This window comes from Prionailurus viverrinus, chromosome C2, assembly GCF_022837055.1.
Source record: "Prionailurus viverrinus isolate Anna chromosome C2, UM_Priviv_1.0, whole genome shotgun sequence".
Classification (NCBI taxonomy): Eukaryota; Metazoa; Chordata; class Mammalia; order Carnivora; family Felidae; genus Prionailurus; species Prionailurus viverrinus.
In genome coordinates, this window is record NC_062569.1 from 21,517,557 (window position 1) to 21,545,012 (window position 27,456).

Consider the following 27,456-nt stretch of genomic DNA (forward strand, 5'->3'; position numbering starts at 1 on the left):
CAGAAAATCATTAACCCAAATTGCTCATTACACCTTTATAGACATGAAGCAAGTCTGCCCGCTAAATGCAGATATAAATATAATGGGTAATAATGGTGATGGGACATGATAAAAATAAGCAAGGCTGAAGGGGTGGAGAATAGCTGCAGAAGGAAATTCTCCCTATTGCACATTGCCTTGTCCATAAAGGGCACAGAAGCTTCGATAAAATAAAAAAAAAAAAAGAAGAAGAAGAGGAGGAAGAAGAAACAACAAAGAAAAACATGTTATGAACAAACTTATCCCACCACACCTCCATCAGAAGCTTGGTTTCTTTTCACTAACTGCATTAATGAAAACAACAAAGGGAAACATTATTTGGCTCAAAAGAACTGATTAAAGAGAAGCTTTTTTAGACATTCAGGAAAATTAAAGGTAGCTGTCATTATATGGCCGGGAAGTTATCTCCATCACACAGGACAGACGTCACTAAGGGCGAGGGGCCTGGCTAACACTGCCTTTTGCAGAAAGACCTTGAATGAAGGATTTGCTGCCAGTTAGAACGCAATATGGTCTGGGCTAGCCTTCCGTCTCTGGAGCTGCTCTGAGTGGCAGCTTGAATTGCCCTGCCAAATCCCTCTGCTTTGCTCTTTCTAAAAAAAGAACAAGGGGAAAGATGTGGCAAGTCAGAGCAACAATCCACGCCTCAGCAGATTGCACTGCCACTGCAAATGTTAATATTTTTTAATGTCAGTGTGGAGGCTCCTGTTTGAAATTCAATGGGGAACTAAAATTAATGTAAGCTCGCTTAGGAATGTCAAACGAATATTCATCACATTCTAGAGAGCATTTGTGCAATACGAAAATGATGCCAATGGCAAGTGGAGGGCTTATGTTGATAATCATAGTAAGAAAAAAATGTTTCTGAGAAATAATGTGGGTATTTGAAGTTACTTGTGAGAACTACAATTTGTGCAAGAAATCGCCAAGAGAACTGGTGTGCTTCTTGCTGGCCCTATAGACCAAAGGCCTGTAAGAGAAGAACAGACACAGGCAAAGATCTTTCATGACACTGGGCAGTTCGATTTTTGAAGGAAAGGGTTTTTGGGAAGTTGGGGGGGGGGGGAAGGTAACCCAATTCTCTACCCCTCCCTGTCTACACCTCCCTCAAAAGGCGACTGGGTGGAGAAAGATGTGGAGTCTTTTTCTCCACCCCTTGAACTGAGCTGGCTCTGTGACTGGCTTCGGCCACTAGAAGCAGGAGAGATGACCGTCCGCCAATCCAGGCCTCAGAAGACCTTATGCGTTTTCACAATCTCTCTTGGAATCCTTGTGCTCGCATCAGAAAAAGCGTAAGCTGCTGCAGGATGGCACGAACACAACCGAGTCACCCCAGCCAACGCCCTATCACAGGGTGTTGTCTCACAGACAAGCCAGCCCCCAGCCAAGTAACCGCAGGCACAGGACACAGGTCTGTCTGTACCAGTCAAGGCCAGACTAGACCAGCAGTACTGCCCACTTGTGCCACCAACTTGGAGAAAGAGGTGGTATCTCAAGGCAGTACGTTTTGGACTATTTTGCTTCACAGCAACTCTACCGGAAACAGTAACTATCTATAAAACACTAAACCCAGGCTTAGGTAGATTTCTGAGGAAAACTAGACCCCTGGAGGTACAGGAACAAAACCACCCTTCTTACTAAGTAACTCCACGGTTATCGCTTGGCATCCACCAACGTCTCCAACAGGACATGGGACGCGGATGCCTAAAAAACAGACTATGCCACACAACTAGCATTAATGCATGGCCTTCTACGACACAGTCTATTTTTTTCCCTTCCTAGTTAAAAGTTCAAGCCTGAGATAAAGAGTAGGTTTTCTACTAGAAATCCAGCTGAGGCCTGAACAGGACTTAAACTGAAATGAGATCCCATCTGGCATTTTAAAAGCTATAATTTGACGTAATTAGCTATTCTTGTCGGTGCTGCATGTTACCTTAACCACGATCTTGCGTTACTGGTAAAATTGAGTTTATAAGGTTCGTCAACATTCTAAATAGCTTTTTCTTAATCAAGAAATCCAGGGGGGGAAACACAAGGAGTGAATACTAACAATGGAAACCAGAGTGCATTTCGCTATTTTAGCAGGGAAAGTCGATTTCCTTCTGGTCCTTCTTAAACTTCTTGAAGACAGCTAGCTCCCGGTTTAAGTTACCTTCTTTAGGGAGAACCTTAAAATGCTTATCCGCTAAGAGCTAATCGGAAAGAAATTTGTCATTCCTTCCCTAAGAACACTGCGACCCCAATACAAACACATGCTCTCTCTTCCTCTAGTTCTAAGTCTTCCACCATTTGAAAAATAAGTGTACACAGCAGTGTAAGAAAATACTCAGTCTGCTCTTGTCACTTGGTTAATAAAAGGATATGGGTCATGCTTCAAAATGTAAATTTAAAATTCTATATATTAAGTTATAATTCAGTTCATCTCCTCTATTTCACTGCTATCAAATATTATTTTCACCCTAAGACTCAGAAAGCTCTTTAAAACAAGCTGTGGGACAAGAAATTGCTCTTATGGGAAATTTCATCTCACAGCTATAGCAGTGGGTTTTGTGCTTATGTGTTTTACAGCTAAATGATACCTTCCCACTCCATAGAATTTTCCAGTTTACAAAATGTCGAGTTGTGTTTGTTTTGCTTTGTTTTACTTTTGGTGGGTTAGCACCCTCCAGGTGCGAGGCCAGCAAATGCAGTCACATCTTTGAGGTCTACCTTTCAGTTCCCACAAGCAGTCAACTGTCAAGGTGTCACGACCTTTTTTTTTTTTTTTTTTTAAAGACGTACCATGACATGTTACCAACCTTATGGTACCACACAGAGTAGTTCCCCTGCCCTAACCTTATTCTGTGCTCTGCCTATTCCTCGCCTCCCTCTGGCAACCACCTTTGGCAAGCACCGATCTTTTTCTGTCTCCGTAGTTTTCCCTTATCCACGCTGCCATTAGTTGGAAGTTACGCATCCAGCGTGTAGCCTTTTCAGATCAGCCTCTTTCATTAATACGCACTCAAGTTTCATGTCTTTTCACGGTGTGACAGTTCAACTCTTTTTAGCGCTAAATAATATTCCTTTGCCTGGCACACCACAGTTCATTTATCCCCTCACCTGCTGAAGGATATCTTGGTTGCTTTCAAGTTCTGGCAACTATTAATAACTCTGCTGTAAACACCTATGGGTGGGTTTTTGTTTGGATAGAGGTTTACAACTCCTTTGGGAAAATATCAAGGAGCATGCTCACTGGATCGTATGGTAAGAGTATGTTGCGTTTTGTAAGAAACTACCACTGTCTTCCAAGGTAGCCATACCATCTTGCATCTCCAGAAACAGTGAGAGTCTCTGTTGCTCCCTATCTATCTGGTATCATACATATTCTTGATTCTGGACAGGCGTGTAATGGTGTTTCACGGTTTTGGTTTGCATTTCCCAGATGACACATAATGGGAAGCATCTTTCCCTTCACTTATTTGCCACCTGTGTATCTCTTTTAGGGAGGTGTCTCTTGGGGCTTTGGCCTGTGTTTTAACTGGGTGGTTTGCTTTCTTGAGTTTTAAGTGTGCCTTGTCTATTTTGGAAAACAGTCCTTTATCAGAGGTCTTTTGCAAATATTTTTCTCTCAATATGTTGCTTGTCTCATTCTCTTGATGGCCCAAAGATTTTGCCTCCATACATCTGCCCGTTTGTTTAGTCTTTCTTTCTAGTTCCACTGCCCTTACGTAGCTCCTAATTCCTATCACCTTGCAGAGACACAGGCTTTCTAGGAGCATGACAAACACTGAAAACAGAGCCCTGGTCCGAAAACAGCAGGACACAGACTGACTTCTCCTTCAAATAAGAACGGGGCCTTGCTTATATTAAGTTTAGTTCAAGAACTAGTTACACAGGATGGAGACAAACTTTCCTCTCAGGCAGTAGCATCTGGATTTGTGTGGTCCCCAGAACCCACGAAGCAGAATCAGATGAATACTGGATTTGGGGCAGGGCACCATGCTGTCAGATTCTGAGGGGAGAGACTCGGGATTCTCAAGTTTCCCACATCCCTAGGTGCCTCTCTCCAGGCGTCTCCTGTACAGCACAATTTGAGACCCACTCACCTAAACTGTGAGTCTAAATTCTTCTCAGTGTGGCAGCGTCTTACCTGGATGACAGCTGACCTGTTTATTCCCCCATCCCTGCAGCATGGCCTTTAGGGAACCAGCAACTAATCAAACATCCATCAAAGTCCAGCTGCCCTGCCTCCTCCTCTCTGTAGCCATCCTATTTCCATTAGCTTTTGTATCCTAGCCTGAATACTTACAAACTTTAAATCACATTTGTGCTCTTTTTTCCTAGCTCAAAAACTGACTTCTGGCTTTGTAGATTTAGAACCCGGATTTTAATATAGACGCTTCACTACTTTCTCCTCTTTCCCATCAAGGGAAGGATGGAATCTAAATTTATCTTCTTTAAAAAATAAAAATAAAAATTCCAAGTCCTGTGAGTGGGAAAGGAAGAAGTAAACTTTTTTTTTTTTAACATTTATTTTTGAGACAGAGAGAGAGAGAGACAGAGAGCATGAACAGGGGAGGGTCAGAGAGAGAGACACAGAATCTGAAACAGGCTCCAGGCTCTGAGCTGTCAGCACAGAGCCCGACTCGGGGCTCGAACCACAGACCGAGAGATCACGACCTAAGCCAAAGTCGGACGCTTAACTGACTGAGCCACCCAGGCGCCCCAGAAGTAAACTTTTCTTAATCCACAATGGCACGTAGAAATAGTCTAACAGCATATATGGAAATTTAAAACATCCACTTTTAGTGATTATTTACACAAAGGGCAGTGATATCCAGGAGTTAGGAAGGACTTCCTGGAGGTTCTGTAACATTTCTTAAAAAAAAAAAAAAAAAAAATGTTGAGACTCTACAGCAAAATGTGAAGCTCTACTGAAACTGCCTCATCTCAGGTGCCTGGGTGGCTCCGTCAGTTAAGCGTCCGACTCTTGATTTCAGCTCAACCTTGATTCCAAGGTTGGTGGATCGAGCCCAGCGCAGGGCTCCACACTGACAGCAATGGAGCCTATTTGGGATTCTCCCTCTCCCTCCACCCCACCCCTGCTCATGCTTGCACTCTCTCAATTTTTTTTTTTTTTAAAACCTGCTTGGTCTGGGCACCATGTAAGTTTTTGAATTATTTGTATTTTGAAATCATTCACAATCAAAAGTGAAAACTACGTCTGTGCTTTTACACTGTACAAATTTTTCTAAGTAAGTCATTTTGTAAGCCTCTTGGGGGAAGGTCAAAATAGTGTTGAGCACCTACTATGTGCAGCCACAGTACTAAGTGCTTTATATAAACTACCCTATTTTGGGGGGTCAACAACTGGCTCCCTGGCATATCAGGCATGGCAAAGACTGAGGTAGATATTGCCCCCTAGGGGAAGTGGCCTGTCACTCCCCCCAAAGCATAGGCCACATATACACAGTTAACCTCCTTCCCAAGAGGTCAGTATGGGAAGGTGGACACTAGAATAACTTGATTATAGAGTAGAAACCCCCTCAAAATAACAATACCCCAGCCATGTGATCCCATTTAATTTCATGAAGTGCTAAGTCATGCTGACACTATGCACACTTGGTAAAGGACAGCATTTTGCTTCTGTGACCTGATTCCCCCCAGGAGTCCATTATTCCAGCCCAGTCATGTAAAAAATAGGAGATAAACCCTATTTGAGAAACCCTAAATGAGAGACATTTCTGACCAGGACTTCTCGAAGTGTCAAGGTCATCAGCTCTAAGGGAAATCTAAAAACACGGTCACAGTTTAGAGATGCTTCAGGGGACATAACGACATAACGTGGTACTTTGGAACAAAAAAAAAAAAAAAAAAAAAAAAAAAAGAAGGACCTTAGGTAGAAACTTAACATTCTAACAAAATGTGGACTTTAGTTAATGATAATGGATATTGTTCATTACTCGCTTACTAATGTAAGATGTTAATGAGAGAACTAGGTGGAGATACGGATTACGTTTGTAACTTTTCTGTAAGCCTAAAACTAAAATTTTAAAACTCTTCTAAATTTAAATTTCCTTTTGAAGAGTAGAGAGAAAAAGTTAACACAAAAGAAATAAACATGCTAAGTGAATCAACAAGTGAATGAGGAAAAAAAAAAAATCAGTGAATGGCCAGCCCCAAATTTTAGCTGAAGTCACCAGTTACCAGTAGTGTCCGATCTGTTTATCAATATCACAGAAAACAAACAAAAAACTTTATATGTTAACTGAGTTTGGCAACTTGAAACAATGGATGGAAAAATAATTGCTAGGTTTTAAACACATTGATAGAGTTATTATGGTGCGTATCCTTTCAAGGTGGGCTATTAGCTGAGTATTTACAGCTATGCCAACACAGATTCCATGGTGTAAATACACGTGTAATGTGTTTTGTGTATGTGAATTTTGAGAGTTACTATAAAAACAAAATTCAAACTTAGAAAAGGAACTCAAAGTGGCGCCATTTAGACCAACACTCTTATGAGTGCATGATTTTATTGCTTTCCCTGCGCGTGTCTATTCACATAGAAGGACCACACAAGCTAATCTCACGTATTGCCTTCATTTTTGACACCTGCCAGAGCCTTACTAAGAAGCCAAAGAACTATTATGTACCCTTTTTGTGAAATAGGTAGGAGAGTTGCTTCCACCTGCTATAGCAAGGGTTTATAGTTTAATTTTTAAGGTAACTACTCGGAAGCTGTTTTAAGATGTTTGACCCAAAAGCTGACTCACATCTGCAGTCGCGATTTGGAGGAATATTAACATGCCTTACCATTCGCCACATCCTCTTTATAGCAAATTCAAACTAAGTTTTAAGGTGTCGATTATAAAACCGCTCAGTGTTCAAGTGCCAGGTCTCACTTTCTGTTCACTTGGCAAGCCCCTCTAGTCTGTGTCCTCTTCTCCCTGGAGACTGTTACTCAAGTTCCAATGGTGGTCTTCAAGTATGCCCACAAATGCTGACAGTCCTCAGGTAGTGAGAGGAGGGCTGTGTCCTCTCCCTTCAAACCGGAGCAGGCTTGTGACTCACTTGTAACCAAGAGAATGTGGTGACTTCCAATGCTAGGTCAGGAAAGATGCAGCTTCTGCCTTGCCCTCTGAAAACACAGCTTGGAGCACAGAGCCACCGTGTCAAGTAAGTATTAAACTTGAAAACCCCACACTGTGAGGAAACCAAAGCCGAACTACATGGAAAAGCCATGTGTAGTCCCTGGGGTTAGTGGTCCTACTCTCCCAGTTCTTCTGCTCAAGCAACAGATGTTAGCATACGAACCCAAAGAGATTTTAGACTCCTGCCATGGAGTCACTCGTAGCCTTCAAGTTTTCCAGGGGAGCCCCAGGCATGGTGAGCAACCCGGTCTGAATTTCCAGCCCAAAGAATCCAGGGGCTTAATAACATGGCGGGTTTATGCATTAAGAACTGGAATAAACACCAGTGACCTCCCTGTCTCTAAATTCCGAGGACGTCTTTTCAGTCCCCATCTTTACTTGACTTCTCAGAAACATTGCAGAGGCCTAACCCCTTCCCTTCTTTTGGGAAGATTTCCTTTTCTAGACTTTAAGACGACTAAATTCTCCAAGTTCTCTTTTTCTAGCCCTCCCTTCAGGTTCCTTTGCTGCCTCTTCCTTTTTCGACCAGTCTCTGTAGGTGTTTGAGTTCCCTGCAGGTAAACTCCTTCTGTTACTCTAACCCCTTCTTCTAAAGAATCTCATCTAGGTTTATGTTTCTGTGAATGGTGTATATTCCAGTGGCTTTCAAAGTGATGTTTCCAAGCAAAGCCTAATTTCCAGAGCTCCAGTCTCCTACATTCCAGCTAATTGAAATTTCCACTTGGCGATCTTATTTCAAACTGAACCCAAACTGAATGCCATTTTTGGTCTTCTCTTTCCCCAAACGGCACTTCATGCAGGGATTCTGACCTCATCCATTTGTTACTCCTAGTAGGATCCCAGAAATTATTCCCAACACTTCCCAATCCTCCTCACCCACATCCAATCCACTACCAGCATTTGTACACCTACCTCTAAAATAAATCCCAACCCGTCAGCTGGTCTTCATCTGACACCTGCTCCCTCCTAATCCAACCCACCAAACCTCTCACCCGGGCACCTTTAATACCTTCTTAACTAGATTCTTGCTTTCATTCATCTCCTGTAGCCAGAATTTTCTCCTTAAAATACACAACTGATTCTTCCTCCGTCCCACTTTAAAACCATACCACCATTTTCTATTTTGTTTAGGAAAGAATTGGAAGTATTTACCATCTTTTACGAGCCTCTGAACGGTTCCTGACAAGGCTTTCCTACCACAAGTCAACACCACTCTTACTTTCTAGGTTTCGGCACCTCTGCTCCAGATATAAACACTTTGCTTCTTGAAATAATTTTCCCACCTTTGCCCATGCTGGCCCATGTGTGAGAAATGTTCTTCTCTCCATTTCTTCACCTGGACAGACTCTGTCCAGCCATCTGAACTCAAGTACCAGTTCAGTTGCTCAAGACTACTTTTTAGGACTACCTCCTCCCCCACAACACACACACATTACCCAATGCCCTGTGCTGTGACGTGCACCACACACATTTTCCTTCTGGCTTTTTCACACTGGGCAATTCTAGATGGATTTTTGTGATTTTTTTTCATCTTCAAACTGTAAGTGCTGTGAGCGCAGGAAGAGTGTTAAGCTCACAACTGTGACCCCTGTGCTTAAAATCTTTCCCGACACATGTTAGATACTCAGCAGATATTGTTCAAATTGTTGCATCAATCAATAGAACTGTCTACTTGCAGAGTAGCCAGGTTATTAGGAGTCAGGATCGCACCATGTTAGTGCCCATGTGTGAAAGTCAATGCCAATTAGAAGAATCAAAAAGAAATGTAATGGTTAATACAAAAATCCCCAAAATGTCCTTAAGTTGCTCTGCTTTATGGAATGTTGTTTTTAGGAGGTATTTTATCAAGAACACAAATTGTCAAATTTAGTTGGTCCACAACGTAAGGAGAGGTCTACAAATCAAGGTGGAATATGTTGGTAGAAGGTTAACCTAAATGAATTTCAATAGGAGATCTAAGCCTTTGAGGAACTGAGTGTCATGAAGGCGGTGTTGAGAAACGAAGTCTTCCAACAGAGAGCATGGATGGCTCTCTCCTAGACCATCAAATCAAACAGTTCATCGGCAGAAGGATTCATTTCCCCAACCTCAACTAATGACTGATAATTAAGCTTTCTTTTCATTCTTCATTTCTGGTAACCTTCTCTACTTTTATTTTCAAGTTTTCTGTTTTTTTTTTTTTTTAATTAAGTTTACTGCCTATTGACAACTTATTTTGGGGTCATGGGGATTTTTTTTTTTTTACGCTTTTATTTATTTTTGAGAAACAGAGGGAGACAAAGCATGAGCGGGGGAGGGGCAGAGAGAGAAGGAGAAACAGAATCTGAAGCAGGCTCCAGGCTCTGAGCAAGCCGTCAGCACAGAGCCTGATGAAGGGCTCGAACCCACAAACTGTGAGATCATGACCTGAGCTGAAGTGAGACACTCAACCGCCTGAGCCACCCAGGTGCCCCAGGGGTCGTGGGATTTTTTAATCCAATAAAAAGCATTCCTATTATGGAGTTCATGACATTAATCCATTCATTGGAATTGCTGCTATATTAGGACATAAAAATAATTTTGCTATCTTACTTAACATTTCCCATTTACTGTATCTGCCCTCATATCTTGTATGTCCTGCTTACATTGGAGAGATTTGTTATTTTACTTACTGCAAAGTTACACATTGTTTGTTCTTATGGTGGTTGCACTTAAAACACTCCCATTTAACTTTAGGAATTCTATGAGGGTACATAAACCTATCACTGTAGATATTTTTCCCAAATAAAACACAGATGTTAATATCTCATAGACATTTGCTCACTGCATACATGTTGATCACGTCTAGGTTTAATTATGTGTCTTTCTGACTTTTTCTCCTTGCCATACATGACATGCATCGTTATCTATGTGATTTAATCTTTGCTGGTCATATCTCCTGCAGAATCTCTTGGACTTTTTTTCCTTTCCTACGCAACTTTTTCTTCCTAGAGTGCTTTCAATGTAAGATTTCAAGCAGCAAACTTCCTGAGGCTTAATACATTTAAAAATATTTTTATTATACCCTCAGAATTAAGTGAAAATTTGACTTGATATAAAAGCTCCATCAACGTTCTCTCCCTCAATCCTTTAACATAATTATCTTCTTCCATCCAAGGCTGTTGTTGAAATGTTTAATAGCCACAGAATTCTTGTTTTTTGTCAACAATGTTCTTCCCTGGGAAAGTTTTAGAATTTCCTCTTTGTCTTTAGTATTCCTGAGTTTCAGTATGAACCTAAGTAGGTATTTTTATCATATCCATACTGGGTATTCTAGAATTCCTTCAATGGTCTTCATTTCTCTTTATGTTTTAGAAAAAAATTCCCACTTTAAGATTCCTTCTAGAATTAATATGTATGTAATTCCTCCATGTTTTTGGCATTTCTGTGTGTTTTCTAGGACTAATTTTTTTGCTGTTTTCTGAGATACTTCTCAATGTTACCTTGTAATCCATCAACTCATTCTTTGGCTGTACCCATTCTATTCTTTATTCTAATTATAGCATTTCTCCTCTTATGTTTTAATACCTCAAGTATCAATTTTTTTTCCATTCTTCTCTTTCTTTACCTCTAATTACTTTAAATCCTCTGCCAGTCTGTTCAAACAATGGTGTTCCTGATTAAATATGTCATTCCATATGTTGTCTTTCTTGGCAGAGTTGTTGTTCTCCCGAGAGGTGTAATTAGTTCAGCCTATGAGCTGGTACTCACAGGGAACTATCAGGTACTTAGTTTGGGGATATGCACTGTAATATGGAGGAAGGCTCCAGCGTACATCAGTCCTTGTGTGTTTAAGGACAGAGACAGGGATGGGCAAGGGAGTGCAGACACCAGAGAAACCTTGTTGATTCCTTATGTTTTCTGTGCCCCTTTCCAGCAATCTTACAAGTTTTACCTTTCAAGTGCTTAAGTAGCCACACTGAGACAAGGTAGAATCTACTTGGAAGCTAAAAAGGAAAAAATAATAATGGAGAAGTAAATGCTTGAGGGTGGCTTGTCGATTCACATCTGTTTTCTTCGTGTCCTCACCACTGCAGGATATTGTGGATCAATGTTACTTCCGACCTGGTCTGTTGTGGCCAGTTATCAGTAAAGGGACAGGCAAAGTTGTTCAAGGCAATGCAAGGAAAATATCAAGAACAGAAAATATAAAGCTTTCTTCCACTCTGCCTTCTCCCAGCAGCTCTGGCCCCCCGGTATTCCCGACTTCACCTACTCACAACTCCCCAACACACACATTCTCCCTCGCACAAGTTCAAGGCAGCCTCCAGTCTTATTCCTGTTATTACTGGTTCCATGTGCCCATGGAGCTCTCTCCTTCAGTGCTTCTCCCTGGGCTCATTATTGAGGAGAGCAAAGCAGCCAATTCTAATGTATCATCTTGACACGACCTTGAAGTTGCTGCTTCATTTCCCTAATCCAACATTCACTCCCTCTTATATTGGTTAATACTGTAAACTCTTTCACATTACATTAACATACATAAAAAAGAACCTTTTCCTTTGCCCCTAGAAGTAGGAAGTGTTCCATGTATCCCATATAATTCTAAGCCTAAGCAAAATGGTTTCCTTTGTAAGTGAGCATCGAGATACAGTCTAACAAAAAGCTGATGAGAAACAAGAGGTTTTTGTCAACTTTTCTGGGTTGTGTACTCAACAGTATGAACCACTCTCCAACCTCCTCTGCCTTGCTCTGTGCCCTAGGAGGTGGGCCTCTGTTGAAGTCATCAGTGAAGCTTCCGTGTCTTCTAAACTCCGCTCGATACTCAGCCAATTGGAGGCACTTACAGGAAGTCAGAACAGAAAGAAGTTAAGGTCATTTTTTATTCTGCTGGAGCCTTCTGCCAGCTTGCAATGTGGCAGTGGCCATGGTCTGCCCAAGGCCATAGCTCCTGATAGAAAACCTGCCGTGCAGCTATCACTTTCATTAGTCCTAGTAAGACCATCTCATCTCGGCGTCAGCCCCCATGCATTGGGGTGGTAACAGCCTCCCGCTATCGTTTGCCCTGGATTATTCCATTCTTACCTAGCTGGTTTCCCTTAACCTTGCCCACAACTTGTCAACAGTCCACTCAGTAAATAGTCTCTTCATTAATCAGCAGTTTTGAATGTGCCATCTGCTTTTCACCGGGCACACAGGTATACAGCCTCTCTTTATTCCCTCTAAGAGTGTCAATAGTTACAAGATCAGGAAGAAGTCTGAAATGCCAAAAGCAATGCAGACAAAAACAGCATGCTTACAGAGAGTCAAACTCAGATAATAAAGCATCCTCAAAATCACTTAGCCCAAAATTGGGCAGGGCGGGGGAGGGGGGGGGGGGACAGTCTCAGAAATGCTTTTCATTGCATTAGGATTCTGGCTCAAATCCGAAAGAAAAAATAAAACTGATGATGTAAACCTGATATAGCTCTTTTGCCTTCTTCCAAGATGACCCCCACCCTTTTTTCGTTTTAACTTTTGGAGACCGTTTCTTTCAGTTCTACTTTGTACTTTTGTTTTCATCCATGATCAAAGGCCCAAAAGCCTACTCCTCAGAGCAGATTTTGGGAATTCTATAGAATGCTCAGTTACTGGTTTCTTGTGAATACTATATTCAGAAAGTTTTGACAATAGCCCCACCTCTTTCATACCCATACCTGCAAACTCATCTAGAAAGAAATAAGCCAGCTATATTGAAGAATTAAAATAGGGGATGTTGGGATGGGTGGCAGGGTGGTTAATGATGTAGCAGGCCCCACAAACCATGCATCTGTGGTGAAATGGGTTGGCACTCAGCTCTGGACAGGGCCTTGAGGAAAGAATCCCCAAAGCCTTCCTTCATAGAGTCAGAAATGCATAGAAAATAGCATGAAGTACTTTTTGATTTCCTCAGCTCAAAAGATATGGTCTATAGGGGCTCTTTCCATGAAAGAGATCCTTGAGTATTCTTCAGGGATGTTAGTAACAGCTGACATGAATGACAGCTTTTCAGGCCATTTTTCTGTAGACCCTCAGAATGAGAGAGAGAGAGAGAAAGAGACACCAAGAGGAAGGGAAGACATTGAAGAGAAAAGAAAGAAGAGGGAAAGACATGAAGGAAAGAATGGAAGTTCTAGAAAGAAAGAGGGGGCGGAAGGGGAGAGAGGCTTGTCAGTATCTAAGGCCCACAAAATACAGCAAACCTGACCTTCCAGATTTCACCGCATAGCCGACTGTACTCAAGCTCAGGACATATAACTCATGTCTTCACCCCATCTGGCTCTTTCAGAAGCACCTTAGACTTTCAGTAATTCCTAAGCATTCCAGCAATGAAAAGCTAATAAAAATTATGAAAGTATTGAGTACCTAAGTACTTTTGCCACTGTTTCTAGTTGCCTTTCCCTACCCTGTGCACAGAGATTAATACTGAAGTAGTACAAAAATGAAGGCTCAGATAAGAGAATAGGTGAAGGCAGTGGTTAGGCAGGCTGTACCTTCTCTACAGAACCTGGTGTGTCTACAGAACGAGGTAGGGGTCCCCAGAAAAAGAGATGAGCCAGCACACAAGACACCTGAGAAGTCATTTCAGGCCCCCAGCTATTTTCTGTGACCTTTGCCCTATTTGCCCAAGCACGCTGTTTGCAGAGCTTGTCAGAATCAAAGAAATGCAAAAACCTCAGTAGTTAAGGATTCTAAAGGAACAGAGGGAATGTAAAAACTCAGCCTTTGTACCAGGCCAGGAAATAGCCTAACCATGTCAGAGACCATAGATCAAGGGTGAAACTCCCAGGGTTGTTTCAAAAGGAAGCAAGGCCCTGGATGCCTTACCTAAGATCTAGAGTCCTAATCCCCATCCAGTTTATACCTGCTCTCAGAGCACAGCCACAGCCCCTTCCTCTTGCCTGACCGTTACCTGCATCTCATTATAATGTTGAAGTCCCCACACTGGGAGGAGCATAAGCTTCATTAACATAACATGGGACACAGGCACAGGCAACTTTTCTGAGTACACCTGCACAACCTTTTGCCCACCTTTACACGTGAGGAGCAAGCTCACTTCCTGAATATTCATCCTGACTCAGTATAAGAAACCCACTCACCTCCACTCAGGGAATCACAACTTTGGAAATTATTGGCTGTAAATAGTTTCTTTTGTGGGACAACTCCAGCTGGTGTCATCTCTATCTGGAACTTGCCAAGGAGCAGACACACAGGTTAGAGTGGCACACTGGCTAGGGTGACTAATGGTCCCTGGGACTTTCAGTCCCAGGCATATTGAGAGGGCTGGTCATCCTACCGGAAGAAAACGCATTTCTCTCCTGCCTTAGAGGAGACAAGAAAAGTGAAGAGATCGAAGATGCGAAAGCCCTCCTTCAAGAACCACAATGATCATCTTGTTCCTGATGAGAATAGAAGCCCAGGATACCAGAACTTTCACCTCAGCTGAAGTTCAGAGACTTCCCCACCCAGGCACAAATCTGAAGGGGATTTAGTTATATTTCGAGCAAAGGCTAATTTCAGGGGTAGGGAAGGGGAGGGGAACAGAGTAGGGCAGAATTTTTGCCTTCCAGCAAGGCCAAGTTAGGGCCAGTGGGAAGAGAATATGGGGAAGGGTGTGGAAGATTTCCAAATGAGAACCACCTATAGCTGTAACTTACCTCTGACAGAGGTCTTTGCCACGTATACTAAACCAAGAGTTCCTAACTGCCCTGAATGAGTGCCAGTCTGTGATGTAGCCATCAGGGACTCTGCGACAAGTGTTCTATATTCCAATATGGTATCCTTTGTATATCTGGTGCTTCATTGCCCTTGCTTGATGAAATAATTGTGATGCCAGACCATTTATATAATTGCTCATGATTCCTCAGATTCATTTTGGAAATTTTACTCATTTCTGACATGGAAAAATCTTGGACATTCAATCCTTTCAAAAGTTGCAGTTTTGGAAAATGAGGCAGCCATAACGTGTAGCCATATGGGAAAATAACAGAAGTGAAGAAAATGAAACAAAAATGGTTAAGTATTAGGGCACCTGGGTGGCTTAGTCGGTTACATGTCCAACTCTTGATTTCAGCTCAGGTCATGATCTCAGTCGAGATGGAGCCCTGCATCCCATTCTGCACTGAGCGTGGGGCCTGTTTAAGATTCTCTCTCCCTCTGCCCCTTTCCCCCACTCACACACATGTTCTCTAAAATATTTTTTTTAAATCAGCTCTATTTAAAGTATTATCATATCCTATAGAATGCATTTTTCTAATAAAAACAGACTTATAATGATTTACATAAAATGTATTTATAGCTTGTGTTCGGTGATATTGTGGGTTTCATAAGAGCTAGAAACCTCGTAGATCTTGAAACCCAATTTTGCACATCATTTCTCATTTCTGTGGAAAAACTTAAAAAGGAATCCTTAAATACCAGCATACTATAGACAAACACACATTAAAATATTTAAAATATGTGGAAGGCTGAAGAAAGAATTCAAATATACCTCAGTAGCATCATTCCCAACTCAAATATCTAGAAGTGGCAGAAAATACTTAAAGGTAAATTATTACACCTATAACTGCACCGAAAAACAAGGAGAGTCCACAGCAAACTATAAAGAAGAAGCTCTGAAAGAAAAAACAGAAACAAACCAAACAAAGAAAAAAATCCTATTAGAGGAAACTACCTTTCAAAAGACGTAGGCTACAAAAGATAAACGGAGCATCCAGATGGTTTAGGGCCTAGAGGTGGCCCAGGAGCAAGTGGGAGGCATTAATTTGGGTATCTCAGCTGGAGAAGCCAGGTGCTCAACCCCTACTGTGGCTCCCCACCTTGGTCAGCTCAACAGCAAGCCAGGAGATGGCTCCAGGCAGGTGCATCTGAATCTGAGGTTAGAAACATGATTGGGCCAAGTCTGGAAATGCCCCTGGCTAAAGAAACTCCAGTGAAGTAGACTCTATACTTCTGTGTCATTATTTCTTTTTCAGTTTTGACAACGTAGCACACTAAGGAAAGATGTTAAAAAATCAGAGAAACTGGATGTGGGGTATATCGGAATCCTCTGTATTATCAGTGCAACTTTTCTGGAAATCTAACTCTTCTAGAACAAAGAAAAAGCCTTCTACCTACCCCACTAAAATCTTAACGTCTTTAAATGATAAACCTCATTCCCAAATAACATAGGTCAAAGAAAGGAAAAAAAAAACCATTATCTCACACTATTTAGAAACAATGAACATTAGAAAAATAAAATGCAAAACGCTATAGGATATAGCACTATCATTCTCAGAGGAAAATGCAGTCTTAAATGTTTGTTTTTAACCAAAATAAACTAAGTTTTCAAATTACAAATTTAGAAGAAACACATTAAGTTATACGAAGTTTTAGAAAGTTCTAAAAAGTTGCAGAATAAATTAAACTTGTTTATTAAACTTATTAAAAACTATAATCTTCTTCAGATTTGAATAAGAAAGCACAGAAAATGCATGAACAGGTATCGAGATTTTTTTTTAATTAAGATAAATACTATACACAGCTCTATATAATTTTGATGACCTATATAGCTGAGAAATTGACTGAAAACAATTACCAAAATTGGCTCAAATTATGGTAGTAAAGTTGACTAGACAAATAACTGGAAAATATATTGTAAAGATATTCAAATACCCATAACCGAATAAAGCTATCACGGTCAATGACTTTATGGGTAATATATAACAAATTTCAGTAAGAACATTTTAAAGTAGATAAACTCTTCCATAAAATTGGAAGAGCTGCTGTTATTTTCAAGCAGGACACACACACTAGCTGGACAAAACTAACACAATAAAGGAAATTAATAAGCTAATGTCATCTCTGAACATAAGTGCAAAAACCCAACGTAAATTATAAGCAAATGACTTAAGCAAAGATTAACATTAATAAAATATATGTATATATTCTCAACTACTGTTTAGAATATAAATGTCATTTTTAATCTACTTAAGTAGATCAAGTACATGATCGTCCTAATAGATTCTGTGAAAGCTCTAAATAAGATAGTATGGTTTTGATAAATAAGCAAAGATAAGCAAAGAGATCACTAGTCAAGATAAAACATTTATATAAAAAGAAAATTGATGCACCTATGAGAACTTGGTATACAATAAGTAGCATTCGAAATCAATGGGGGGAAAAAACAGCCTATTCCGTAGATGGGATTGGAATATTATCATGCATGTGAGGACTATTCAAATCTGTACCTCATACTATAAATTCCAGATGGATCAGAAATCATCTGGAGATCCATTAAAAAAAAGTGAGGTGCATACATTGTTATTTTAGGTTGCCAGGATTTTCTTAAACAATGCTTTTTTTTAAATAAAATGTAAAAAAGAAGGAAAGACTAATTTCACTACATAAATTCTGAAATTCTTAAATGATAAAAAACACAATTGCCAGGCAAATGATGATCTGTCTAATAGGTTAACAACTACTGGGGAAAATTATAGCAGACAGACACTGAAGCATTATGTGATGCCATGTGGATGAACACAGAAACATGAATGCATCTTGGAAATATATTCTTGAATGAAAAAGAGTAGACTGAATGACATATGCAACCCAGCTCTAACAGCCCACTGAGAAAACTGAAAATAGACCAACCTACTTTGCAGAATCCTCCAAATGTTCAGGAACCAGTGGTAAGTAACATGTACCTCTGGCAGTGGAGGGGAAGGGCTGGCTGTTAAAATAAAGGCTGGTTGCAAGCTCTTAGGGAGATCATTTGTCCCCCACATCTCCTGTGCTCCAGGAGCCAAGCTACAGCTGGCCTCATACTCGGACAGCAAGTTTAATCTCTGAAGATGATAAAAATAGGGGTGTCTGGGCTAGAAGACACCTAGAGCCTCCCCTTGATCAGTTACCAGAAGGCTGGAAACCAGGCCTTACAGCACTCTGCAAAACACAGCAACTCTTTCTATAGAATCTGAGAAGCCCAAGGGGGAATACCAAATGATGCTGCTTTTGAGGGGTGTGCTACAAACTGTTGGAAAAAGCTGAGTTAGCAAGCCCCTGATCCTCCTTGAACTCAGGGTGTACAACAGCCTTTTTCATCGACACGTTCTCAAAAATATGTAGGGAACCAAGGAACACAAGACTTCTGACAAAACCTTAGCATGAAAGATCCAAACAATAAGTAGTCAGAGACTATTCATGCTTAAGAAAAACCTAACTGTGTGTGCATGGATGTGTATCAGAGAGGTATTTTAACCGTGACACAGGCACAAGATGCCAAAAAATAAAAATAAAAATCTAGAGGACAAAGATCCGTTGGATGTTGAAATGGGATCAAAGAAATGGCAGCTCAATAGCAATCTTCAAAAATAAAATGAGCAACAGTCAAGAAAGTAAAGCAAAAGGCGGAGAGATGAGCAACAAGCAACCTGGCAAATCTCCAATCACTAAGAGCTCTAGAAATTGAGAACATTGAAAACCAAATGGGAAGAAATTAAAAATAAAACAAATTACAATCAAACCATCAGGGATCAAAATGGCCTTGGAATTCTCAACAGAAACCATAAAGCTTGAAGACTATGAGGTAATGTCTCCCAATTACAGAAAGAAAATACTTCCCCACCAGGAATTCCATAGTGAACAAAATTACCCTATGTCCATGTCAAGATAGTTTCAGTCCCCGAGTACTCTACAATGTTTCCTTCCATTTGCCATTTCTTGGGAAACTCCTGTGCTCAATGAAAAGTACAGAATGAAGCAAGAAAGAGAAAAAGGAAATTTCCAAAGCAGCAAAACAAAAGAAATCCCCCAGCAAGAGAGTTGATTATTAGCCTTAGGGGAGAGCGATTTGAGAAGACAACAGGTCAAGAGACTTTAGGAAAGACTTCTCTGGAAATGAATTTGATAAAATCCCTGATGTATCCAGAAGTCTGGCTATCTAGACAACATTTGGATTTGGGGCTGAATTAATGACAAGTGTGGGAAAACAAAAATCAGTGAGCAAGACTGTATTTTACCTGTGCAACAGAGGCAAATGTACAGGGAAAAGAAAGTATTCATACTACTACATGACTCAGCTTTATATGGTAATAAAAAATTCAAGTGAGGAATTTTGATCTGTTCAAAAATCATGATTTTGGAGGATGCAACAGTATGAAGAATGGTGTGACATGGTAGTGAAGGGGGGGGGGAGATCAAGAGCCTCATTATTTTAAGAGATTAATTCAGGGGTGCCTGGATGGCTCAGTCAGTCATGATCTCAGTTTGTGAGTTCCAAGCCCACATTGGGAGCATCAAGGGGCACTATCACTGTGGAGCCTGCTTGGGGGTTCACTCTCTCCCTCTGTCTTTGCCCCTCCCCAACTTGTGTGAGCTCTCTCTCAAAATAAAGTTAAAAAAAAAAAAAAAACAACGATTAATCCCAACATGTTATTTGGGCATATAATATAGGTAAATTCTAAAACAGAAGAGTTGGAAGGGAAAACAAGGGAAGGAAAGTGGCAGATTTCCTTACGATTACACATGAGGATGTGTTAACACTTCTTGTAACCATTATCCCATACAGTTTAATAAAAATGCTTAAAGAAAGTGAAAAAGTTGGCACTTTTTCCCCCATTAGAAATGAAATAAATGCCAATTAGAACAAGATACCATTCCAACAGTCATATTCAGCAAGGTTTGTTAAATTAAGAACTTCGAAATTACCAAAGTGCTGGTAAAGATACAGGAAAACATCCTCACAAACTGCCATCCTAGGTGTAAATACAGACACATTGGAGACCATTGTGGTGATAATGAATCAAAACTGAAAACCACCTATTCTGACATTTAATACAGCTATTACACTTTTACGTATTTACCCTAAAAATCTTCAGGACAAGTATACAAGGAGACATATTTTTTTGCAGTGTATTGTGTAAATGGAAAAAAAAAGGGGGGGGAGGACAAACAAAATAATTAAATACCTGTCAGTGGGGGAAACAGATAAGCAGAACATAGCATGTGTGTGGAATAACTCATCACATCAATTGGATTAATACAGAGAGAAGGCTTTCAGGTTTTTAAATGTAATTTACAAATAAACATTTCACATCATGATATACAACACACGTGCACTCTTGAACAAATCCATCTTTGTATTTTTCGTTCTACCATTAGAAAGAAAACCAGAGGCCCCAAATGGCATCACTTGAGCCAGGCCAAGACAGCAAACCAGGGTTTAACACCCAAGCTAGTTGAAGTTTCAGCCCCCTGTAGAAAGGGTTTTAACAGGTCAGGAATTTTCTGATAAGCACCAGTGAGGTAATCTGTCAGTGGGAATTCTGAATTTCCCAAAGGAAGATGAGGGAATCTGCCTAAGACCCCTGCTCTTCCCCATAATGAAGCATGATATTGCCAGAAAGAATCCTTTTTCTTTTGCTAATAACTTTCTTGCCCCACTCACCTTCCTATAAAAACCTTTCACGTTGTACAACTACTCAGAGCTCCCTCTACTGGCTTGATGGGATGCTGCCAGATTCATGAATTGTTCCAGTAACATCAACTAGAACTTCCAAGTTCACTCTGTTGAATTTTAACAGTATTATTCTATTTACTCTGTCTCAGTAAACATAATGTTGGCATGACTCCCCATACCATTATTTCTATTGGACAATGCTGGTCTGGATGATATGGGTATTGTGCCATCAGATTCCTTGGCTTTATGTGACTGCAAATTTCCTGAGACTTCAGTAGTCTCAACAGTATAACATATTTGGACATACAGTCCAGAAGCAGGAAACTAAGAAATGCTCTCCAAGTTTCATTCTGATCATTCCCTTGAAATTGCCCACAGGTAAAGAATGTGCTGGTTACAATGACATGAGTTTTTGGACTGCCTGACCATTTCTAGTATAGATCATAAGTGAATGAAATGACCTTTTTTGGTCAGTACTTTGAGATCTGTTAGCATGAGTCAGCATCTCTGCATTAACTCTGCCAATGAGATAGACTTTATGAGCTTGTGAGACTAAAGTCAAAACCATGGGCCACAATAAAATCACCAAGGGCTGTGATTCTCAAACTTTAGTGGGTATGAGAATTGCCTGAAGGGCTTATTGAAACGGGGCCCAGCTAATTCAGCAGGTCTAGGAGGGGCCTGAGAGTTGGTGTATCTTTTTTTTTTTAAGTTTATTTTTGAGAGAGAGAGGACAAGTTGGGGAGAGGCAGAGAGAGAGAGGGAGGGAGGGAGGGAGGGAGGGAGAGAGAGAATCCCAAGCAGGCTCCACACTGTTAGCACACAGACTGATATGGGGCTCTATCCCAGGAACTTTGAGCTCAAGACCTGAGCTCAAATCAAGAGTGAGATGTTTAACTGCCTAACCAACTGAGCCATCCACGCACCCCAGCCAGTTTGTATTTCTAACAAGTTCTCAGGTCCAGGCATTCCAAGTTAAGAACTGTTCATCAAGATGAATGCCACTTTTTAGGAGGGACCTGAGGAGCCAGTAAACCTCCCCCAGATATTGACACCTACCATATGGTGTATTTTAATTTCTGTCACTAACTGTCAAGTGGTCCTGAGTAAATCACTTAATACCACCACGACTCCCTTTCCTCAATTACACAATGTGTGATTTCACCTGTACACAGAGTCCTGGCTGACTCCAATGATCCATTCTTCTCTTCCTCCTTAGCAAAATAACCCATGTTTAGTTGGATACATTGTCAACAGTATTAACATACTATCTTTCCCAGTTTCTCTTGCCTGATCCCGAATCTACAGACTCAGATGCAGACACAAGTACTAAACTGCACTCCTGAGCACGCAGTCAGTGGTGAGTGGCTTTCTTTTTGCTTTTCTGCCTTACTCCCTTCCTTCAGCAGCCATTTTTTTTTAATCATGAAGTGATTTGAAGATTAAATCCATGCATGAGAATGGTGCAAAAAGATGGAAATCGCCCCCCAAATGCTATGGAGACAACCTCCCATCCCTGTAATGCCCATCTCCAGGTTTACCTCATGTAAAAGATAAAAACCTCTCTGGTTTAAGATACTATTTTTTTCTCCCACAGGCAGTTAAACCTAGATGATCAATTCAAGAAGATAGTCTGTTAACATGTTAGCCAACACTTTAAAATACAGGGTGTCCATTAAATCTGAGAGCATTAATTTTCACCATGGAGCGAAGGTGTTCTTAATGACATATATGCACTTGTGTTTCCCGAATTTCTAGAAGCCCCGTGTTTTTTGGAGTCTTTCCCAAGATAATCCTGGCTTTATTATACCATTATACTTACAGTCCTTAAAAATAATTATCTTAAAGTCTTTTCCAAAACACCAATCTTTCATCTTACATTCATCCACTGTATGTTTCCAAGGACCAACTCTATTAAAAAATTTAAACTATTTTAAAGGAAAATATGAAGTTGTGAGCTTTGGGGGAAAAAAGGGGGGGGGATTCATAAAACTCCATTGTTAAGAGGAAGGAGAATTGTCATAGTTATTCGAAATAACATGAGCTGTGTCAGTTACCTCAGGATCAGCTACACAAAGAGGTGCAATCTTTTAGAGGGAGATCAAAAAAGACCAGAAAGGAAGATGCAGGAGAAAAGCCAGCCAAGAGCAGTGGGCGTTTAACCTAGCTAAGATCTGGGGTAGGGCTGAAATTGTTAATAGACTCTTGCCAGCTGTTCTGTCTCTGGGTGCTGACCTTAAGTACTGACATCATAAAAGAACATCATGTGACCACCAAGAAGTAATTAGAAATAGAACCACACTCTCCCTTTGGGAAAAGGTCTTTGGAGAAGTTGTCATAAAGTTGTACCCTAAGTGCTGAGAAGTACTTTGAATTATATATAAAAAGATCAACCTGAAACCATGCTCAAAAGCACTTTTGAGTCCTGTGCTTATTTGTGGTTTCTTCTAAGGATTTTCCTTTAAGTTGGCATATATAATAAATCATGAAGCTGTAAAATCCAGGTGACCTCCCTTACTGCTCTGGGCCAACCCCCAGAGGACCAGGACAAGAAAATATGAACTCTACAGAAACATGTGAGGTTTTTAAAACGGTGAAATCCAAAAATATTACAACAGTCATTTGCTTAAGATTTTCTTCCATCCCAATCTTTAAAGTGTTTATTTTTGAGAGACAGAGACAGCAGGAGTACAGTGTGGAAGGGGCAGAGAGAAGGGGAGACAGAGGATCTGACGCAGGCTCTGGGCCATCAGCATAGAGCCCATTGTGGGGCCTGAACCCATGAACTAGGAGATCATGACCTAAAGGGGATGGAAACCATCCCTTTCAATGTAAAGACGAGAAACCTAAGGTACAAACTTTTGTGGCCTAGGTGTTACAGTTAACCAGGGAAGGACCTAGTATACAGCCAGAGGTTTCCATCTTTCTGAGCAGTTTCACTGGTGCTGTACCCAGCGACTTCCACTGCACCCAAACTTCATTCATCTCCATTTGACACACGGGAAGTTTGTCAAATCCATTCATGATTTTATCTGAAGGTGAGAGCATTCATTTCTCCAGCATTCCCACTGATAATTTGGTAAATGGAACACATTTTGTGGATTAAAACAGCTTTTTGAGATAATCTACACAAGCATCACTTGATAATGTTTTCCCTTGGAGATGCAAACTCAAGGCTTGCTGTCGAAGTGGTGGTTGAATTCTTTCCAATCTGGAATGTTCCCTAATTGTTTGCTTTTAGTGAAAATGACTTGGATTTAAGCTGCTCTACAGACTTACCTGCTATCCTTGACGAAGTGATATATGCTGAGCAAGGTCTAATACAGTTTTGCTAAAGGCTAAATTCAACACATCTCAAAATTTGCTCATCATTCCAGCAGCTGGCCGTGAAATCAAAGCAAGGATTGGTAAAATACCTAAGCATCCACTTCAGAGAGAAAGTCATTGTGAGAAACATTTGATTGGGGGCGGGGGGGAGATTGCAAAGCTACTCACTAACGTTAAAAATTTGGCCATGGGGTGCATGGTTGTCTCAGTCCTAAGAGCATGGGAGTCTTCATCTTGAAGTCATGAGTTCAAGCCTCACGTAGAGATAACTTTACTAAAAAGTAACAACAAATAACAATTTGTCCAAATTTCAACATGATTTGGATTTTTCTTTTTCAAGGAGATGAGTCCTTTCTAGTTCCTAAGGAGCTTCTCCATTTAGCTTTACAAACACAGTAAGACTGCAGAAGTTGTTTGTGCTGTGGGAAAAAAAAACACCTAAGGTATCCTCTTTAACTGACCTTTAAATTCATCTGTTAAAAATTAAATGAGACTTTAAAACTGTAGGCTTGCCGGAAGATACTGTATTTTCTTCAAGTGTGAGTCGCCAAACAGGTGTGACTAGCAGGGCTAGGAGCCTGCGGCACTTATTACTAGAAAAGAAATGGAAATGACCTCTACAGCTGTTGGCTGCACAATTCCTCAGAATGCTAGAACATCAAAATATACCAGCAAGTATCTGATGAAACCTTTCTCCCGTAGGAAAAACGGCATCATTTGTGAGATCTATATACGCACCCACTTGACACTATGCACTCAGTCTTCAGAGAACATTCCTGATACAAAACGGTCATGTGCCAAGCATTAAGGTATTTGAGACGTGTTCCATAGTTCAACCTTCTTTTGTATGATGCTGTGACGTGTCCCACAAAAAATTTAAGTACACTCTTTCCCTGGTCTAATAACCATGGGACAGCGTGTTGAGCAAAATTACGTTTCTTACCTCCAAGACCCTGTAACATGCTAATCTGTACAGGTGACAAGAGGGGAACGAAAGAGGCAGAATCTTCCCAAATCAGACTAACTGGTCTGTTTTCTGTCAACTGCTCCTCAGGTCAGGTGTACTGCAGTCACTTAGTGAAAGCTGATTAAGTACAGGTGTATCATTCTTCCCAAAGAAATGAAACGGACTCTTGCCATTGGTGTCCAATGTGCCTATCTTAGGGACTATCCCGCAAATCTACATGGGGAAAAAAAAAAAATCTTAGCTTCCTCTCTACACTACCGGACAGATGAAAACAAAGTCACCTTGCCATTTCCTCAAGGTGTTTGAAGGAGAAGAAGGGCAGGAAGATAGCTGGAAAAAGGGTGGGCCAAATATGTTCTTTTAACTTACAATAGCTGTGATGTTGGCAGGGTAATAACTCATTGATAAAGCAGAACATAAAACTAGGATGTTTGCTGCTGGCTGGATAAGGCACTGGGACCTCACGAGAGTCCCACTGCAGATAATGCAGTATGAGGGTCAAAAAAACCTTTTAATTTATGTGTAAAGTTTTATTTGCATTTTTTTGGTTTTTCTGATGCCACTGCATTTTCTAGAGTCCTCAACATATAGCCATTAGAATTTGTCACAGGAACAATTAATGACTCAAAATTAAGGGGAGGAATTTCCCAAAAATTTGCTTCCTGCTTCATCATGTCAACAGTTCAGGTCATGGCATTGTCGCATAGTGTAAATGAAACATCTCTGTCCACCACTGAAGCCTTTAATGCCCACGGCAAAGAGAAGTCAAGTCAATATCCCTGGCTCTCCTGCAGCCACAGACATGAAAATAGTCAAAGAAAGCCTTAAGGCTTAGTTCTCTTGAGCCCTTCTCATTTCCATGGGCCACAGTCAGACCACAGTTGCTGTAGTAGGACTCTCGATGACACACTGAGGCATGAGGGCCAGAGGGATGAAGGAAAGTCATGGAGGGGAACTTCAAGTTCTGAGTCTAATGAAAACCAAGGTGAACCCAGAAGGCCAATAGCAGATGCCAGCTCGTGCCCACCGAAGATACAAAAGTCCTCCTGCTAGATAGCACTTTAAGAAGGAAAGGCTGGATGGGTACAGGAGCATTTTTATCTAAGAAAGATGTACATCATCGATTATATGATTGGACTGAAAGATAAACTGAATAGGACTAAAATTTTTTTCCCAACTGATTGCCAAGTAGAGACTTAATGAAAGTGAAAAATGAGATTATAGATTATAGACATTCCATTTTTCCTTTACATCTGAGTTGTCAAAGTTGAATCTACAACCCCATGTTTGTCCTTCAGAAAATCAGGGGATATAGCATATGTCATCAGAGGATGTGACACTTAGTAAATTATGTGGGGTATGAGGGAATAACCCTGTCATCTCACATTGGATATCAGCATCCACTTTCTACCTCCAACAACAAATTTGACATCTACAGAAAACGTGTTTGTGATGCAGTCAAAGCTCATCTCCTGTATTATCACCACCTGCTAAGAAAACTGGTTTCAGTGAAGGGTTACAGCTCAGAGCAACCAAAGAAGGGAAATTCAGTTCTGCTCCCTGTTACATGAAATGACCACAAAATAGCCAGAAACCAGTCTAGTCATGTTATGAAACCGACAAAATCCAGATGTGTCTGAAATCTCCTATGACTCCTTGACATTTAAATAAATGTGACAAATGGCAAAAGGAATGCAATTTAGTTCAGGTGTCCAAAGCATCTAGTTCTGTCAGAAATCTACTCTATGATGTTTGGCAATCCGTACTATCTTTTGATACTTCTTTCCATGTAAAATGAAGCTAATAATTTGTGGGTTTTTTTAATCTGTCGAGTGTTAGAAGGATTACTAAAATGAAGGCGAATGGTTAACAGAAGAGACTCCTGATGCCTCTTTTCAACGAAAAATATGTAATTTTGCCTTCAAGAGCCCTCAGCAAACTGGCACAGTTCCTATTGGACACTGAACCAACAGTCTGGAACACTTAGTAAAGACAATAAGTGATCTATTCTCCTTGGATACTAGCCCTGGAAGGGAGGTTGAAGGTCAATCCATCATGGGAAGGAACAGTTTTCTTGGCGAAGACACATGAAAATTCTAAAATGTTAGTTCCTGTAATAAGCACAAACAATTTTGATAATCCAATGAACATCAGAAAGCACCTCCTCCAGCTAAAAGAACTACCGGAGAATGAAGTGAGGTCTTCATCTCCTACATCCCAAAACTGGAGGTGACAGATTCTGTAGTGAAAACATAACTTGCAGTACAGTCACTCACAAGTAAACGTTACACTTACACCATGTGTCAGAGGATATGGCAGAAACTGATCACTGGATCTGATTATCTAAAGCATCTGGCTGCCCAACTGATGCCTACATTTCCTAGCCATGCTTTGAGTTGGCTGTAGCCACACGACAAGTTGTGACCAAAGGGATAAGAATAGACATGATTGGTGTCACTTCCAAGATACAGACTTAAAGTGAACAGGCAAGCCCTCATTCTCCCTTTCCTTCTTCCTGCTGGCAGGATTTCAGATAATATAGTAAATTAAATTGTTCCATATAAATAAACACAATA